Source organism: Hipposideros armiger, unplaced genomic scaffold, assembly GCF_001890085.2.
Source record: "Hipposideros armiger isolate ML-2016 unplaced genomic scaffold, ASM189008v1 scaffold_201, whole genome shotgun sequence".
Taxonomy (NCBI): domain Eukaryota; kingdom Metazoa; phylum Chordata; class Mammalia; order Chiroptera; family Hipposideridae; genus Hipposideros; species Hipposideros armiger.
Window position 1 is genome coordinate 1,295,464 of NW_017731551.1, and position 13,182 is coordinate 1,308,645.

The 13,182-nt window shown below is 36.9% G+C and overlaps 1 protein-coding gene across 1 annotated transcript in view; it reads right to left on the reverse strand.

Annotated features, from left to right (window-relative positions):
* CREB3L2 (cAMP responsive element binding protein 3 like 2) overlaps nt 1–12,004 on the reverse strand; it is a 201,843-nt gene extending 189,839 nt beyond the window's left edge. The window contains exon 1 of the mRNA XM_019653275.1: nt 11,908–12,004. The gene's annotated coding sequence lies outside the window, so the exon portion shown is untranslated. The remainder of the gene's footprint in view (nt 1–11,907) is intronic.
* Between the last annotated feature and the right edge of the window lie 1,178 nt (nt 12,005–13,182).

The window sequence follows — 13,182 nt, forward strand, 5'->3', positions numbered from 1 at the left end:
AGTTCTGCTGTTCTTCTGTTACCTAATTCATTAATGTATTGTTTTCTTTTACTGATCTCGTCTATTTTTCTTAGTTTGTACATAGACTTCTAACTTCTTAGGATGAATGCCTATTTCATTTATTTTTGTTTGTTTAGTAATATAAACATTGAATATAATAAATATTCTTCTGAGCACTGTTTTAGTTAAGATTTCATAAAACAGTTTTGTCATTTTCTAGACATTCTCAATTTTGGTTTTGCTTTCTTCTTTGGTTAATAATTATTTACAGGAGTTTCTGTCTTGTTTTAATTTCTAGTGTTAGAGCTTTTTTTTTAGCTTTTATATCCTACTTTTAGCCATCTGAGCTCAGATGGCATCAATTGATAAGATAGGTGTGGGAAAACAGGAAGGAGACTAGATGGCAGCCGTTAGGCTCCAGCTTAAGCTTACACAACATCTGCAAAGGTTGTTATAACAAGTTTAACCACACCTTCCTCCATCCCAATAGACGAAGCTGACCACAATGGAAAATTCCCCAGGAGACTAAAGCAATTTATATCCTGGTTAGAAATAAAAAAATCCCAACACACCTTCTCATTGGTGCAGCTGTCTACCCCCAGACTCTGCCCCCAGCAACTTCTCTGCCGGTGCTCCTCTTCTTAAATAAATTTTCTAACTTCTATTCCTTTGTGCCTTATGAATGCTTTCACAACCCATGAGCGAGCGACCCCAACATTTATCAAAGTTTTTAATATTTCATGGGATTGTGACAAGATGCATTCTATTTTAAGGTATTGAGTTAGATATAATAGACATACAATTCTGTGTTATACATTTTTTATCATCTAGTACTAGAAAAGCTATTTTGGGTGAGTAGTCCTTTCTTTGAACAGTGGTTCTTAACTGGGGGAAATTTTGTCCCACTCTCTGCCAGGGGACATTTGGCAATGTCTGTGGACATTTTTGGTTGTCACAACTAGTGGGGATGGGAATAGGTGATACTGGCATTTAGTAGGTAGAGGCTGTGGATGGTGCTAAACTTCCTACAATGCATAGGGCAGCCCCCACAACAAAGAATCACCTAGGCTGAAATGTCAGTAGTACTGAGGTTGAAAAACCCTGCTAACACAGGAGTCTTTCTTTAAAAATGTTAAAACCTTGGGGGACGGGGGTTGTCACTCCAAGGGGTAAAAAAGTATAACTATTGCACTGTGTTGTACAGCTGAAACTAATTCTAAAAAAAATGTGTATTTCATAATAAAAAATAATTTAATAAAAAAAATGTTAAAACCTGCTTATTCCTAATGTCCTAATTTCAGCTTTTTGCATACAACTGAAAACTAACCCATTTAGGTTCATTTTTAGAGTGGTTAAAGTAAATCCCCCATCTTTTATAATTCATCTATGTTTTTTTCTTACACATTTTCTCTTTTCTCAGATCATTAAACTGATAATGGGTTTCATGCTGTCAGTGTATGAGTTTAAAGCATACTGGCAAATGAGTGTCAATGAAAATGAGTTAATGTAGGAAACAGAAATTATAAATTATTTCCCCAATACAAGTCAAGAGAAAATTGCTCCGATAAATAACAGACTATTAAAAGATAGAAGCAATCTGAGAGATTAGACTAAGACAGTAATCTACTTTACTTTCCGCCCCAAATTTCTTGAAATAACTAAGCAGAGAGCCAATGAAATAAACCAAATCCACAGTACCTCTAGAATAAAGAAAGGGTACCTCAGGGAACCAAAAATCTTTAAGGATAGAAAGCAGGATAAGTTGGATTGACAAAAAAAAATAAGAGTCAGAAACTGTAGCCCAAAGTACTGGCAGGAACAACTGCTGCAAAGATAATACCAACTTTAGACATGCTTCAGAGTCAATAAATTTAAAAAAAAAAGCTTCAGTGCCCTCACTTTCTACCAAGGTCATTCCCTCCTACATACACACAGTTCTGAAAGGCTGCCAAGAGCCATGTTTGTTCTTCGGCTAAACCTCACTTCTTTCTAACCACAGTGAATGCTACCCCGGAAGAGGGCAGGTAACACAATATTGAGACTGGATAGAGAAACAGGTCACAGCCTGGGATAATTTCAAAGAACCAAACAAAAGGCAAGATTTAAAAACCACAAAGCCAATTCTGGCACTTGCTTCCAGGATAAAGCTATGAAGTGGGGGAGTGGGAGAAGAAGTGAAAACAGAAGGAGGAAATAGTTGGACACAGCATTAAAGGGGACCCTTGGCTATATAAGGACCACTGCATCCTGACAGAAGGAGACAGAATTTGCCACCCCAAAATATGCCACTTTAGCATAAGAATTATTTTGAGCTGAAGGCAATTGAGAAGAAACAAATGCAAGAAAAGCTCTCTGCCCTCCCATTATTTGCTTAAAAGGAGGACATAAATTTACAAAGTGTCCTGCCTCCGCCTCCTCTCTTTACCAGGAAGGACAAAAGTTATTGGGTTGTCGGAAAAGCCATGACACATTTTTGTAATGAAAAACATAGAAAAAATACGTCATGACTTTTCTGACAACCCAATAATTGGCTGGAGACAACTTTAGGTGCTTATCAGCCTGGGGATGGCACCAGAGGAATTTACATAGCAAACTTCACTACCCAGCCTTTCTCTGCCATTAGTCTCCCACAATTCGCTGTCCCGAGAGACTCAAAGTCCTATTCCATTGTCTTGTTAACTTCTCTAACAATTGATTGTTTCTTTGCTAAGAAGCTATATAAGCCCAAGTTCTTACCAATCCTGAAACCAACAACTAACAGTAAACATGTTTAGGTTTTAGGTCATAGGGTCTAGAGATGTATGTATAGGCTTTAACTAAATGTTTCAATTGCTGTGGTTTTCATGTACCTTATAGTCAAAGATTAACTTTTTCACTACGTTAATTGATTTCGTTTGCTCTCCAAAATGTGCCCAAAATCCACAGAAGATAATTACAGTATTTATATTTTTAAGTACATACAGTTAAGGTGCTACATTTTATTAAAATAAATTATTAAAGTATTAATATTTCCTATTGTTATTCATTCTTGAAAAACACAAAAACATAGAAAAATGTACATCTGCTTTCCTAAACTTCTTTTCTGGGGTCAAGTCAAACGCCGCACTCAGCGGCATGGAAATATCATTCAACTATAAACCAATGTTGCAGCGAAAGTGTTAAGAAAGTATGTTAGTCATGCCCTAGAGGACTGTCTGTAAAGCAAGTTCCAGGAAAAATGGTTAAACGTACATTTTGCTTGAGATAATAGAAAAATGTAGATAGTTAAGCATACAGCAATGATAGTTTAAACAATAACAAAGGTCACACAATGTTTAGGTTCTGCCTTTTGCTGTAAAGATAACTTCACTGATGAGCAATCATGAGATGTTTTGCAGAATCCCAATTAGATCACCTGACCACAGTTACAAAGGCTCCAGACAAGATGACGTCAGGGACTATATTAACCAGACTAGAGAAAACCGCGGAAGCTTGCGCAAGAACTAACCAATCAGCTTCGGGCACGACCCCTAACCCTCAATCTTTGCCGTTAAAAACCCTTGATTAAAAGCCATCTGGGAATCTGGGTTCTAAGCGACAGATAGCAATAGATAGCTTCACGTTCTCCTGCTTGGCGCCCTGCAAATAAATTGCCCTAATTTCTCTACTGCAAAACTCCATTTTCAATGTTTGGCTCTGCTGCTACTCTGGTGGGTGGACCCTCATTCAGTTCGGTAACAAGCCTTTGAGTTACTCATCTCTGGGTACTCCCATGTCTTACATGTGTGCAACAAACATGTTAATAAACTTGTTTGTTTTTCTCTTATTGGTCTGTCTGTTGTCGGTCCAAATTACAGAGCCCCAGCCAGAGAACCTAAAATGGACAGAGGAAGAGCTTTTTCCTCCCAGGACATGACTGTGTCATGTATAAATTCATATTATACTCCTCCCAACATCTCCCTGGGAAAGGCAAAGAAGCCATGGACAATTATCATGGAAACCATAAGACCAGTTATCTCCTCTCTACCTGCCTTCCTGACAAGGAGCCTCTAGAACAGCGGTTCTCAACCTGTGGGTCGCCGAACAACCCTTTCACAGGGGTCGCCTAAGACTATCGGAAAACAAAAAGATATTTACATTACAATTCATAACAGTAGCAAAATGACAGTTATAGAGTAGCAACGAAAATAATTTTATGTTGGGGGTCACCACAACATGAGGAACTGTATTAAGGGGTCGCGGCATTAGGAAGGTTGAGAACCGCTGCTCTGGAAGGAAATTTAAAGACCCGTGCCAACTATGGAAAGTTAAGAACAAGCACAGCACACAGATGACATCAATCAACTGCAAGGAAGATAGCAACAGGCCTTTGCTTACAGTGGTCTTGAGGGATTAGGAGTCCAGGGAGCAGAACCAGAGACCAGTGGTTCCAAATGCACTAATGACATCCAAAATTTCAGGAGCATTCTTCAGAGGTGTGTGCATGAAAAGGACTGCCCCATGCACAGGTGTCATCGGATGCAGCTGCACCTGACTCTTACCACCATAAATGTCCACCTCCATTCCCAGGCTCTGTGAACAGGAAGTTCATCCCCACCTGGTGGTAGGCCCCTTCGGAATGTCTCACACATAGATCCTGTGAGATCAATCCCTGAAGACAGACTTTCCTGTGTAATGTAAAAGAACATCTCCACGCTGATACCTTATTTGTTGCACTCACAAGGCCCGTGTGTTCGCCACATCAAATATTTAATGTTTAATAGATCAGATTTTGGAATAAGGAATGGTTTTATTTATCAAAATGGCACCGCAACAAGAAGATGGGAGCTTTCTAGTTTTCTCAAATCCATCTTAAGAGCGCCCTATAGACTCAGGGGAGGGAGATGGGGTGCGTGGGGCATGAGGTGGGATCCACGGAAGCGCAGGGAAATCTCCTAATCTCTTTGTTCCGGGTCAATAATACCAGAAGTCACTCAAAGCTCAGGCAGCATTTCTCCAGTCATTTAGCATATCTGTAGAAACATTAAGGTGGCGTCAAGGAGAGAAGCACTTCATCCTGTTATCTATTGACCTTGCACACATGCACAAAGGCCACAGAGGCAAAGCTTGAACTGCCCCTGCTCTGAATCTTGGCAGAACATGGACCCTGCCCAAACAATAGCAACAGGGGGAGGAACATACGGAGCTGCTCCAAGGCCATTTCTCACTCACTTCCCCATGTGCCAAGGAGGATCAAATGAGACAGTTTGTCATCTCCTCCCAGTCCTGATAAGGTCTGAGGCTCTCTCTGTCTCACTCCCTCAGGGTCCAGCTGCAGGCTGTAACATGGCTCAGCAGCAGCATAGAAGTGGCCTCTTAAGCAACAGAACAGTCCATCCTTCATCCTGCAATCATCTGGACCCTTTTGTTCTGTTGTTGCCCTACACAAGAGACTAAAGAAAGACTGTCATTATTGTAAGGGACATAGAAACCAAAAAGAGTGGGGGGAGAGAGAGAGAGAGAGAGAGAGAGAGAGAGAGAGAGAGAGAGAGAGATATTAAGCTGCTTATTCAGAAAAGAAATATATTCAGAAGGAAATCATATCACTTAGATTTCATTCTTGAAAATTTCATTAATTTCATCACTAAGATTTTATTCTTAGATATCAATATTCTTTCCCTCCTGTGGGTCCTCCTGGTACATAATTATATGTCCTTGTTTCTTTAACTGATCACTACTCGTAATAGATACTAACATCTGCTTCCAGGTTAGATTCTGATATTTTATCACCGTTGCAACTCTTTATAAATATAATTTTTTGAGCAAACATGTATTTTACCTACTTCTAGGAAGAATTAATAAATCATATGATAAGGCTTATTAAAATTTAATGGAGCAAGTTCGTATTCCAATTATTCAATAGAAATGATATTAACATATTAAATATTGATATAAATTGAATAGGAACACAAAGATTTCTAGGGTTTTTTAAAATGTTTTAGCTGTACTTACTGTCTCTAAGGGAAAAAATGTTTTACTAAAGTGGTAACAGAAATAAATGTCTTAAAAAGTTCATGAATTTAATAAACAATTGGTTACTTGGAAACATGTCAAGGACAAAACAACTTAAAATTTTTAATATCTGGTACAGGGTTACATAGAGAAATTTTTATATAATAATGAAGATGATTTCTTGGATAAATTAGGTTGATTTAATAAAGTTGGTTTAATAAATAGCTGTTTTCTTTGATTTTACCAGTATAAAATTATTTAGCCTATTTTGGGGCTTATTTTCTAATAAAAAGGGCTAATTAATTTGAGCTTTCCAAACTCCCTCTACTGATTGTACTAGTCTGGTCAGCTCATTAATAAAAGATTATAAAATATTAAAATTATGTATCAAACTAAATTAAATTATAATAGATAATTCTTCGTAAGAGGGGATTCTATAAATCATATGAACTTAATGTGCCAGCATAAATTGTAATGTCCAAATCCTTAGTTAAAGACTGTAAGTTAAGACCTTAAACTAATATTGAGTTAATTATTGAATTATCTTTGGATAACTGGAAAATTGCTAAGTATTAAAAACAAGACAGTAAATGAAGCCATTTAGGCTAAGACCCACATCACCAAACCAAGACTTAATTACAGATTCAGCTCTCCCATAAATGGAATCCTAAACCAGTCAGTCAGAAGTTTCGTGATTAGACCATTTAGGTCATCTGCCTGATAGGCTCCCGCCATACCCTAAAGGAAAATAACCTTGATATAGATAGATAGATAGATAGATAGATAGATAGATAGATAGATAGATATAGATATATAGATATATAGATATCCAATCCATCTTTTTGCCTAGTATAGCTCCCTTCTGCCTGTAAATCTTTTATTCTGTACAGTTCCTCGGAGTTCCTTTCTATCTGCTAGATTGGATACAGCTTGATTCATGAATTATTGAATAAATCCAAAAGGTCTTCAAATTTTACTCAGTTGAATTTTGCTTTTAACGTAAGACAAAGATACAAAACACTGGGAACTAAACATCATTTTAATTTACCCTTCTCTCTTATTTTTCCAAACCATAGAATGGCCAGCAGATTAAAGGATGAAAATGCCTTTAAATGCTAAGACATGGGGTGTAGACAGCGTCCTGCCAAAGCCTTCAAATCAAGATTCATAATCAGGATATAAGATTCACATTTGAGCTTACATTTTATTAGTTATCACACCGCCCTTTCCTTAGATCAAAAAGGATCTAAGACACTGGATTGCACTGATTTCTATAAGGATTCTACTCTGGTGAGAAGTCTCAAAACCAGAATGTGTGATCCATAATTTATCCTTCATGAGAACCAAATAATAGTTAAAATACTCCATTAAGACACACACACACAAACAGCTTGTGTAAACTTAGTGAAACTACTCTTCTTGCTGGATCATAGGTTCCCAATTTATAGGTTCCCAATTAGATACCCCTAGTCAACCTTCTCAAGAATAGAATGTCCAGACAAATGTCCATACTAGCCGCCAACTAGCTATCCAGAGGGGAAATGGAAGTATATTGTAATAAAGCTTATACACTGAATATGAAGTTATTTGACAAGAGCCTGTTTTAAGTTAAACATGCATCAGGGAAATTCTGGAGCAATCTTTTTTTTTTAAATGGAGCTCATAAGGCAATCGTGGAGATAAATGGAATCTTAAAAATATTCAGTTAATCCAAAGGAAAACAGAAAAAAGAAAATGAAGTGATCAAGGAATAGGTGGAATAAATAGAAAGCTTACAGCAAGATGGCAGATGCAAACCCAATCACATTCATAATTACGTCTAATATAATTTGTTCAAGACTTCAAAATAAAAGGCAGAGATTGTCAGACTAGATAAAAATGTAAGACCCAACTATATGCTTTCTACAGGAAACCCACTTTAAATATAAATTAGGAAACAAAATAATGACATCCTTTTATACCTGCTAAATTAGAAAAGTTAGGTGATATTGGCCCTAGTGAATTGCTGATGCAAGAGAGCAACCTGGCACTTGGCCAGATTAAGACCACGCAGCCCTATAGCCCCGCTACTCTACATCCCAGGATTTATCCCAAAGAAATTCTCCCATGTCCAGAAGGTTGCATGCACAAGAATATTCATGGAAGCACCGTGATAGCTGGGTGTTAGAATCAAGTTGGGTGCCCATGGCAGAGAAGAAGATAAGTAAAATATGGTAAACGTACAACATGGAGTACCATGCAGACAGAAGAAGCAACAGGCTAGTTGTGAACACAGCAATAATGATCTTTCAAACAGTGCTGAGTAAGAGGGGAGAGAGAGAGAGAGAGACAGAAAGAAAGAGACTGAATGACCTCTATAACATGATACAATTTACATAATTAGAGACATGCCCTCTAAACAACATTACCCATTTTAGAGCAACACAAACAAAAGAATATGCACTTAAAATATTAGAACAGTTGCTTGCATATGTAGGGGAGTGAAAAGAAAAAAAGGGATAAATGACAGTACATAAATACATAGGTACATATATCAAAACAAAAGAGGAGCCTCACACAAGCGAGTAATATCAATGTGCCATAAACTGAGGCATAGGATAAACTCAACCCCTTGTACGTGAAGTCCAACTAAGAAAAACTTATGTAAAATAAAATTTCATATAGTGAATCTGTCAATATTTTCCTTGAGATATTCTGACTTTTGTATCCTCTCCTAATACATAATTTCTAGTTTTGTTTTTCTAATCATTTCTAACTTTTTTATGTTTAGACCTTTAATTCGTCTGAAAACACTTTTGCATGTTCTATGCAGTATGGTCATAACTTTATATTTTTAAAATGGAAATCCAGTTGTCCCAGTGGGATTTATTCAAGGGGTCATCCTTTCCCCCTGGATTTAAAATGTCATTTTATATACAATTTACGGCCCTTTTGAACACCTTCTTATTTTGGAACTTTTTTTATTCATCTGATCTATTTGTTTATTCCTCCACTAAAACCATTAATAAGTGTTGCTTTATAACATAATTTACAATCTGTTAGGTCCTCCTTCATTGTTATTCTTTTATAAAAATCTCTTGGTAATTATCACATTTTTCTCCTTCAGATAAAAATAGAAACTTTTCAAGATACCCTCAAATGCTCTATTGGGATTTTCTTTGAAATTGCATAAAATTCATACATTATTTTCGGAAACATTGACAGCTTTTTTATATTAAATCCTCCCACCCAGAAACATGGTATGTGTTCAGGTCTCATTTTATGTCCTTCAGTAAAATTGCACAGTTTTCCTCAGATAAGTGTTCTACCTTTCTTGTTTAGTTTATTCTTGAGTAATTTATAATTTGTTTTGACTGTAATTTTTTTTAAAATTCTGTTTCTGAGATGGTACTATAAAAAAGCTATTTTTTTATAATTGAATATTTTTTATATTTATATATTTTTTATTTTGACTATTTTGAATTCTCAGTTTTCAGATGGTCATAGGTAATTGGCAATTGTTTTCTTTTTTGAGTGAGCAACAAAATTCAAATTCAAACTATTTCTATTGTATTTTACACACACGCATGAGCAGAATGTTTACACCATTTAAAAATTTGAAAAATTTAAAGCCTTTAGTTCACCAATAAAAGGCCAAGGTTGCAGCCAGAAGTAAATATAAACAAATATAAATATAATGAAATGAGGTATTCAGAAAAAGAAATTATCTATTTATATATAAAATTAAACAGCTTCTATGAACCAGGCACAGGGCAAGGTACAATACAGAAACTTGAAGTTTAATGTAGAAAAGCATTAATAATATTAAATTATTTTAAATAAGGTAAATGCACATAAATGTATACCAGTAAGGAATATTTTTTTTTTTTTAAGATTTTTATTGGGGAATTGGGGGGATGGAAACAGTGCTGGGGAATTGGCGAAAGGGGAACAGACAAGTTGCTGTCGTTTTTTGTTCTTCAATCTAGTTGTGGAGGATGTTGCTTCACTGGCCCAAGTTGGCACCATCATTGCGCTCTTCTCTGGCGAGGCAGATCAGTCGCCAGCTTCTGGACGGCCGCTCACTGCGGCTGCTGGCCGCTCACGCTGGCTGCTGGCCACACACGGTAGCCCATGGCAATCCACTGCCACAGGGACTGCAGCCCACGCCGTCGCCGGCGACTCACGGCAGCCCAGCTCCAGGTTGAGCTGTTGTTCAGCATCTTAGCTGTGGAGGGCAGTGTCACTGGCCCTCATATGTGGGATCCGAACCAGGGCCCTCTGGCATCCCAAGCGAGTTCTTAACCATCGCGCCACTCGGCCGGCCCGGAATATTTTATTAACTACAGGCAATCCTCTCTTTGCTTCTTAGCAGGGGACTTAAAAAAAAAAAAAAGACCATGCTAGCTGAAACTATGCAAAGCAATCTTAATAATTAACAAGAAAAATTACAATTATCTGTGATGTTTAAAATTTTTGTCAAAACACTGAAAATTCCCTTATTCTTGATTATAAATGTATAGTGAAATGGGAAAAAAATGAACTCATATTTCTTTACTACATTGTAATCTAAAATTTTAGTAACACTGAGGATTAAAGTGTTTTTTTCTTGTAAAAAAAACTTACCAAGAGTAGTTTGAACAGTTTTTCCTTTTTTCTTACCTAAATTATGATACAGAGCAAACATCGTTTTTGTACTTTGGAGAACTGTCATATTGCTTTCTAAGTTGGGATCAGATATCAGCGTTTTATCCTTTATGCTTGCAATGTCATGAAATATCTGAGAGTTCCTTTCATGTGACACTTTTGTCACTTCCTCTGAGACATCTTCATCCTTTCCCTCACAGCCACTTTCCTCATTTATGCTGATAAATGACCTTCACTAAAATCCTCCCGTTGCATATCGAGTCTCTCAAATGGTGACAGTGTCAACACACTCACAGTCAGTGATCTCTTTTATAACTCCATTTATGTTTGATTCAAATTTCACTTCTAGCATTACCACTTTTTGTTTTGTTGTTGTTTTCCTCCATTCATCTTTGTTGGCCAATTCCCTATTTTAATTACCCCGTTTCATAAAATGTTGTCTGGGTTTATCACTGGGAGGCAAGGAGATAACACGAGGACATGTTTTGCTGTCTGTGCATAATGAGAAAAACAGATGGGCAGTGACCAATCATTGACTGGCTTCAATAATGATCGGTCACTGATTTTGATACACATTTGTTATCTATGTAGTGATTCAGAGACTGAAGAACTAGTAGCCAAGTTTATGCAATTAATCACAGTTAATATATTGTGGTAACTAAAATTTGGACCATGTATTTGGGGGACTGCTGCTGTCTAACTGAACCATGGTAACCAAATCGTGCATTTCAGAACTACGCAAAGACTTACTATATGCCTGTATCAACTCATGTTTTTCTACCAAAATACCTTCCCAGAGGTGTTAAACCAAGTCAGAAAACCTCAAAAGCACAGAGCCTAAGTAAATCTCTGTTTAAAACTCTTATTGCAGCTTCTTTGAAGGAAATTGTCAAGCTGATTCTAAAATTCATATGAAAATGAAAGAGACCCAGAATAGCCAAAACAATCTGGAAAAAGAAAAAGTTGGAGAACTTATGATTCCAGATTTCAAAACTCACTACAAAGCTCCAGTGATCAACAGAGTATGTTCCACATAAAGACAGACTTATAGATCGATGCAATAGCATTGAGAGTCCAGAAAGAAATGCATACAGCTATTGATTTTTTTACAGTACATCAAGACAATTCAATGGAGGAAAGCATCTGTTTAGCAAATAGTGCTGATAACTGAATATCCACACGTAAAAGAATTAAGTTGAACCCTATCTCATATCATATACAAAAACTAAACACACATAAATAAAAGACCTAAATATAGAAGATAAAACTATTAAACACATAGAAGAAAACACAGGCATAAATCTCCTTTACCTTATATCAAGGAGCTGGGCTGGATTGTGGGGGCTGGCTAGAGAAGTCCAAAATCCACAGGGCAGTCCATCAGGAAAGCAGTGCTTTTTTAGCTATGAAGCCTAAAGCACAAGCAATAAAAGAAAATATTAATAAGTTGGACGTCAGCAAAATTAAAAACTTTTGTGCTTCATAGGACACCATCAAGAAAGTGAAGAGGGGGCCGGCCAAGTGGCTCAGTTGGTTAAGAGCTCGCTCAAGAGTTTGAGCTCTGAGTGACAGCGGTTCGATGCCCGGTCCAAGCTGAGCTGCCAAGAGGTGGCAGGATGGCTCAGCTAAAAAAAAAAAAAAAAAAAAGAAAGAAAGAAAGTGAAGAGACAACTCACAAAATGGAAGAAAACTATGCAAATCATATATCTGAAAAGGGACTCCTATCTAGAATATATAAAGAACTATTACAACTCAATAACAAAAAGAAAAAAATCCAATTTTTAAAAAAATGTTTAAGTGATCTGAATAGACATTTCTACAGAGAAGATATACAAATGGCTAATAAACACAGGAAAAGCTGCTCAACATCATTGCCATCAGTGAAATGCAAATAAAAACCACAATGGGACACCACTTCATAACCACTAGAATGGTTATCACCTAAAAAAAAAAAAAGAAAGAAAAAGAAAAGAAAAGAACAAGTATTGGCAAGGATGTGGAACAGTTAGAACCCTTATGCACTACTAGAGAGAATAAAAGTGCAGCTATTTTGGAAATATTTCAGCAACTCCTCAAAATGTTAAACATAGATTTACCACATGACCCAACAATTCTATTCCTAGGTATATATGTATATATACATGCAAGAGAAATGAAAACATGTGTCCACACAAAAACTCGTACATGAATGCTCATAGCAACTATTATAATGGCCAGAAAGAGGGGGATAATCTAAGATGGAATTTCCCAGGAGAAACAGAACCAATACATATGTATGTTCATGAAAAGATTTATTGCTAGGAATTGGCTTACTGAATTGTGGGGCTGGCTTTGGAAGTACCAAAGCCATGGGAGAGGCCATAAGGAAGGACAGGGTGGCACTCTGGTGGGAACTGATGCTGCAGTTCAGCCAGAACTTCTTCTGCCTCAGAGAAACCACATACAACTGACCATCACACAACCTAAGCGTCCATCAATAAAAGAGTGGTACATCACCTGGTATGTCTATATAATGGAATACTATTCAGCCAGAAAAAGGAATACAGTGCTGATTCATGCTACAGCATAGACCACATTTGAAAACAT